This window comes from Nicotiana tabacum, chromosome 20, assembly GCF_000715075.1.
Source record: "Nicotiana tabacum cultivar K326 chromosome 20, ASM71507v2, whole genome shotgun sequence".
Taxonomy (NCBI): domain Eukaryota; kingdom Viridiplantae; phylum Streptophyta; class Magnoliopsida; order Solanales; family Solanaceae; genus Nicotiana; species Nicotiana tabacum.
In genome coordinates this window covers 83759874-83766548 of record NC_134099.1, presented here as the reverse complement: position 1 = coordinate 83766548, position 6675 = coordinate 83759874, and the positions used below count along the sequence as shown (strand labels likewise).

Here is a 6675-nt window from a genome sequence, read left to right as displayed (position 1 = left end):
TTTGAAAACATGAAACAGGTGCAATCCAAAGCAACCTTACAAGAAGCAGGTGCAACCAAACAGAAACCGCGCAAGAGCTAGAAACAGCTTTGCGGTAAAAATCAATCCAAAAGGGAAGTCTCCTCTAAAATCCTTCCCGCATTTTACTCATTTTCTTAAATAAAACAAAAAAAAATGAAATGAAAGAATAAGAAAAATTCAAAATCATGGTAGCCTAGGGTCCCCAATCTCTAGCTACGTTTTCCCAACATAGGGTCCCATTGCCTAGTCACTCCCAACATAACCTGGTAGTCTTTTTCATTATAGGGTTCCACTCCCTAGTTGATCCCCGACATAACCCGTGGACCTTCCCGGCATAACTTGATGACCTTTTTATTTTTTTGCATAACCCGATGACCTTTCCCGGTATAACCCGTGGACCTCCCCGGCATAACCCGATGATTTTTCTCGGAATAACCCGTGGACCTCCCCGACATAACCCGATGAGCCATATGGTATGATAATGAGAAGCGCATCAGTCAACATTCGAGGACGAATGTTCTAAAGGGGGGAATAATGTTACAACCCATATTTTTGTACGGGAAAGTACGTCGTAAGTCCGTTGATGTAAGCTCAGAAATGAGATCCTCTTGGAAAGTATATAAAGTGATTTAATGGTGTTACATCCCATTTTTTTCTTGCAAGCCTTTGAGAGTTAATATTCAAGGATAAATATTTACAAGGGTACATGTTGTTACACCCCGTACTTCAGATGTTACTATCATTATAGGATTACCTAATGCAAACTCAAAAAGGATGAAATCCTTCTACAAGGACAAGAAAGGTTTGCCGAAGTGTTATGCAAGTTAAGATAAATATGAGACTTGTTGATCATGATTTAAATGAGTTTAAAGCCATGATATGACTATATATGATGTTTGTATATGGAGTATAAAGTTTGAGAAAAATCGGATTTAAGTTGCGAAAAAACCGACTAAGGATTTGTCTTGTAATGAAGCTTTTTGAGTAATAAATTTCGTGTGCTATATGAGGTCTTTTTGGGACATATTATATATCAAATTGAATGTCTTGGAATGTAGTTTCCAACGCTCTTAACCGTTTGCTCATACGACACCCGGATAAAAAGTTATAAGCATTGGAAAACGAGCCAATTATAGGGTGCCAAGTAGCACCTTTTGACTTTTCAACAAAATGGAGATTATCTCCTATATCTCGTCTCTTTCTGCATATTTCTAGAGAGCACGACCAAATAATACCCCTAACATCACCCTTAAGCTCTCTACAAGGGTTTCAAATAATACCATCATCCCGGGCACGAAATCACGAAGCAATAACACAAGAACGATCCCCACGACGTAAGTATTGCTATATAACCTTTATTTTTCTTTATAGTTTGAGTGTTGGAAGGTATTTAATAGTTAAGAAAATTCTTAATTTCTGGTTTTAAGCTCTTAAATATCAATTAAGGTTGATTAATTCATTTCATAATATTTAGAACTCACGGGAAGGTGATCGGAAGCCATGAGTTCGAGTTATTTGATTTGTAATGGACTGTTTTGTGGGCTATTTCGTGTAGCTTTTGGGCTGTATCTTTTGCTGATATTTAATGGAGTTTTTGGAGGATAAATGGTTTGAAGAAATACCACATATTTGTGAAATAATGGATTAGTCATTCTTTGTAATATTTTCGGGGTGTTGGACACTACTATAGTCGTTGTTTTTGGTATGAATTGATTGGGGTGTGTTGGGCTGTTGTAAGCTAAATATAATATAGATTTCGACTTGCATCTACTGTAGGAGGTAATTATATTGTGTTCCAACAAGTGCTTAAGGTTATATTGACATCGGTTGAGTTAAATGGATGAACTAGACATGAACTAGTGAATAAAGTTGCTAATTAAGAATAATTGGAGTTGTGGATCATTTTCTTTGTTATGGATATATGGTATAAGGTTGGAATTATTGATGAATGACTTCATTATCATGTTAATGATACTATTAATTTAAAGTAAAAAGTCTATAAGGGATGATAAGGGATATACGAATTCCAATTGGAGCTTGTCGCTCGTCGTAAAATAGTTATGATTTGTTGTAGTTTTATGGTGTCTTGTTATTGATAATTGGTATTGATGGATTTCTTTGGTAATTGTTGTTGGTATATGGTATTGGAGGAGGCTCTTGTTACTGGGGAGATGCTGCCCGAATTTATATAAATGAGCTACAAGTTTAAGTTGCAAACTTAGCCTTTATTCAACACTAATTTTGAATCTCCTTATGCAATGGTAGATTGAGTTGAGTTGTTTGAAGAGTTGCTTAAGATGTATTAAGGACTCACCATGGTTAAGGTATGTTAAGGCACTTCCCTCTTTCTTTTGGCATGATCTAAAGTGAAATGAATACACTATTTCGTAACAGATCTACTCCTAGAAACTAAGGTTGCCCATGTTGTTCTTTCCTTATAAAGTTATTCTAAGAAGGTATGTATGATCCTTGAATCCTATAGAAGCTCATATTGATGGTATGATGTCCATAATGTTAATCGAAGGTGCAACGACCTTAAGTCACTCCAAAAGGTTTAGAACGTGATTCCATGAGTTTAGCATGCATTATATATAATATTTATTTTACTCTACCGAGCCGCACTATAGTAGGCCGGGTACGATATATATTGTGTAACCACTGATCAGTTGGATTTACCGAGCTCCACGTGGCCGGGTACGATTCTACCGAGCCTTATGATGGCCGGGTATGTTTTTACCGAGTCCTCTTTGAGGCCGGGTACGATATGATGATGATGATGATGATGATGTCTACAGACGCGTATATTTTTAAAAGTTTATGTATATATATATGTATTACGCATTTCATGTCAGTAGCCCACAGAGGCACGCAGATGTTACAGGTTGTATCTCCTCTATCTCTCTTTATATTACTATTCTTGTTTATGCTTTCTTGCTTTACATACTCGGTACTTTATTGGTACTGACGTCCCTTTTGCCTGGGGACGCTGCGTTTCATGCCTGCAGGTCCCAATTGATAGGTTGACATTCCTCCTAGTAGGCTATCAGCTCAGCGGAGGTGTTGGTGCACTCCACTTGCTTCGGAGTTGCCTATTTGGTTAGTATGCTTTAGATATATATTGATTGACATGGTGGGGCCCTGTCTCGACCTTTATGATTTTATGTACTCTTAGAGGCTTGTAGACATATGTTATGTATATGAAAATCATATGGCCTTATCGGCCTATGTTCAGTGTATGAGTTATCACTTTGGTTTTATAGGCACGTATGTCACATGTATAAGTTTTCATGTCATGTCAGGTCGTCCAATATTTAGTATTCCCTTATATTTTATTTATGTTATCTCATGACGACCTTTCTAGGCTATTTGCCCATGATATTATGATATGACAGATACGTTATGTTGGTACTCGGTTAAGTAAGGTATCGGGTGCCCGTCACTGCCCATTGGTTTGGGTCGTGACATTTTCCTTTTCTGACATAACCAATGACCTTTCCCGGCATAACACGTGGACCTCCTCGGCATAACCCGAGGTCCTTTTTCTTTTCCGGCATAACCTGATGACCTTTCCCGGCATAACACGTGGACCTCCCCGGCATAACCCGAGGACCTTTTTCTTTTCCGGCATAACCCGATGACCTTTCCCGGCATAACCCGTGGACTTCCCCAGCAGAACCCAAGGACCTTCTTTTTCGGCATAACCCGATGACCTTTCCCGGCATAACCCGTGGACCTTCCCGGCATAACCTGAGGACCTTTTTCTTTTCCGGCATAACCCGATGACTTTCCCGGCATAAACCTTGGACCTCCCTGGCATAACCCGGGGACCTTTTTCTTTTTTGGCATAACCCGTGGACCTCCCCGGCATAACCCGAGGACCTTTTTCTTTTCCGACATAAGCCGATGACTTTTCCGACATAACCTGTGGACCTCCCCGGCATAACCCGAGGACCTTTTTCTTTTCCGACATAACCCGATGACCTTCCCCGGCATAACCCCTGAACGTTTTTCCTTTCCGGCATAACTCGATGACCTTCCCCGGCATAACCCGAGGACCTTTCCGGCATAACCCGGTCATTTTTCCAGCATAACCTTGTGATCTTTCCAACTTAGGGCCTCTGATCCCCATTTGATTTCATTTTAGATATAGGGTCTCTACTCCCTATTCTCTTTTCCTCAAGAATACACAATCCTGATTTTATTGCTTTCAATAAAGAAATAGTTTAGAGTTTTGTTGCAATAACTCACGAAATATTCCTAGTGAAAACTGGGGCAGAAACATTTCGTTCATTTGTTTGTTTTGGTGTCTGAAAGGTTTTTTACCATGAGGCACGAGGTTTGAGATGACCAAAAGAAGAAGTCTCAATCCAAATAAAAGAAAAGAAGAACAAGAAAAGAAGTGAACTCAAAGTGCAGAAGCAGAGGAAAGCTGTGGAATGCTCAAGACGTGATTGAAGTCACAAGCTTTCCATGTCCCGCCTTGATCCGAAGAGCTAAAGAAAAATGAACCAGCGTTCGCAGCTAACGAGCATCAAGATTCATATCAAAGTCTGCAGGAAGAACTAGCCAAGACTCAAGATCAAGCTTTAGATGATTTATAGATAGGAATCTTGTAACCCGTAGCTAATAGGTTTAGTTAGTCTTTTTCATTTTGATTTTGATGTAATAACAGGACCGCGGACTGGAGCCTCAACAGAACCTCACTCGACTCTCAAACTCATCACTCCATCATCCTTCCAGAACTACACCGACCTGATTATTTTATAACCAAGGATATTTAGGCAACCTCTGAAGCAAGATTCGGTCAAACTTTTTCAAAATGCTTCCAAATGGAGTTTCAAACGGGCAAAAATTGCTCACTTTATCTTTGCCCAAAAACTCTTCATGTTTCCGAGCAAAGAGGGGCAACTGTGAGCACCTAATTTTTGCCCTACATGAAAATAACTCCTACAAAAAACCAAAAATATTTTTTAAAGGAATTTTAGAAGTTTTTCTTTATTTAGTTGCATTTCATTTTTGTAATATTTTAAAATCATAGAAAAATCACAAAAAATGTCACGTTTTAATTTCATGTCATCTTAGGCTCAATTTTCATGTAGAAATTAATTTTATTAAGCAAAAATCACAAAAAGTAGTCATTTTTACATATTTAGATTTTAGCCTTTAAAATTAGTATTTTTCTTTAGTTTTAAGTTAATTAGTTGTTTTAATGTTAAAAATAAATAAAAGAATTTTAATTTCTACAAAAATAGATTAATTTAAGATTTTAATTAATTAAAGAAAAGAAAAAGGGAAAAATAAATAAAAGGAAATTAGGAAGAATATATTTTTGGTCTTGTTTCTTCTAGAATTGGGCCAATTCCTAAAATGGCCCAAATCAATTTTAAACCCCAGCCCAATACCAATACCCATTAACCCATTATCCCTTTTTCATTTTTTATACCCTAATTCCTCACATAAAAGGAGACCTAACACATTATCACATTATGAGATACCTTCCCCTTCGCTAAACAAAAGCTAAAAACGGCGCCCCCTAAACTTCACGATTAATCTACAGCCGCTGCCTTCTTGGAGAAAGGGACGAGTTCTCCATCTCCGGCAGCACCCCTTAAGAGATGATGATCATCTATTTGAACTAAAAGAAAGACTCAGCAGAAAAATCCCAACAAACATTCCAAAATCTAACAAAATTCTCATCCAAGACTTGATCAACTGATCCTCCATCCAAAAAATACACACATACTCATACACCCAATTCCAAAGAGCACCAGCCTCACCCCTAATTCCCCAAAATTCCCCAAAAGCCACCATCATCCCTTTCGTTTCCTTTCAGAAGAAAAAATGAAATAAATACAAAAAAATAGCCTCACTCCAATTACAAAACAGAGGTTAAAAATGGTGAAGAAAAAAACAGAGCTAGAAAATCAGTGCCATTTATCTCTTCGGTTTAGCTGAAATTTCGAATTTGATTGAATTCGTGTTTGGTTCGAATTTTTCAGTGCCGATTCGAGGCTACCGACGAGTTTGGGATCCTTGTTTGAAGTCACCATTCGGGCCGCTTTTGAAAGCTCTGTTCCAAGATTTTGTTGTTGTTTATTTTCTCCGGTCGAGTTTGACAATCAGAATCTGACTTTGCTGTATACATTTGGAGTTTCATATCAATACACATAAGGTCTCCTTCCCCTTTAATTAATTGTTTCATTTTGTTCCTGTTGATTTAAGTAAAAATTCCGTCACTTCATTAATATCATGTGTTAGCATGCCTTTGTTTGTCATCTCAATTCGCTAAATTCATATTCTGGAAATTTGCTTCAATATTTGGAGTATATGTCCATGTCTTTCCATTTTGAGCATGTATCATGGAGTTAAATATTATGTTTATCACTAGTTTATTTTGTGAAACTTGGAAAAGCAAAGCTATAGGGAATCTCTTTAATTTTCATATGGTATTGACATGTGATTATGACTTTTTCGGCCGTCCTCTTTATTTAGAAGATTAACTTCTTTGGTTTGATTATGTTAGAAAGTTGATAATTTAATATGTGATATTCACCTCCTATAATTTCGTAGTAATGAACCGTGTTAATAATTTAGTAACAATTTTATCCTTACCATTTTATTTCCATAAACCATGGCCTTCATAACAATCTCAAA

General features: G+C 37.4%; 1 long non-coding RNA gene across 2 annotated transcripts; it reads left to right on the top strand.

The window, feature by feature from the left end:
• Positions 1 to 490: 490 nt before the first annotated feature.
• On the top strand, positions 491 to 4821 carry LOC107784695 (uncharacterized). Of its 2 annotated transcripts, XR_012704112.1 has the most exons (4): positions 491 to 1355; positions 2287 to 2345; positions 3027 to 3117; positions 4336 to 4821. It is a non-coding gene; the product is annotated as an uncharacterized LOC107784695 (long non-coding RNA). The 2 variants fall into 2 exon arrangements; XR_001647731.2 differs by lacking the exon at positions 4336 to 4821 and having other exon boundaries at positions 810 to 1355; positions 3027 to 3302.
• The last annotated feature ends 1854 nt before the right edge of the window (positions 4822 to 6675 follow it).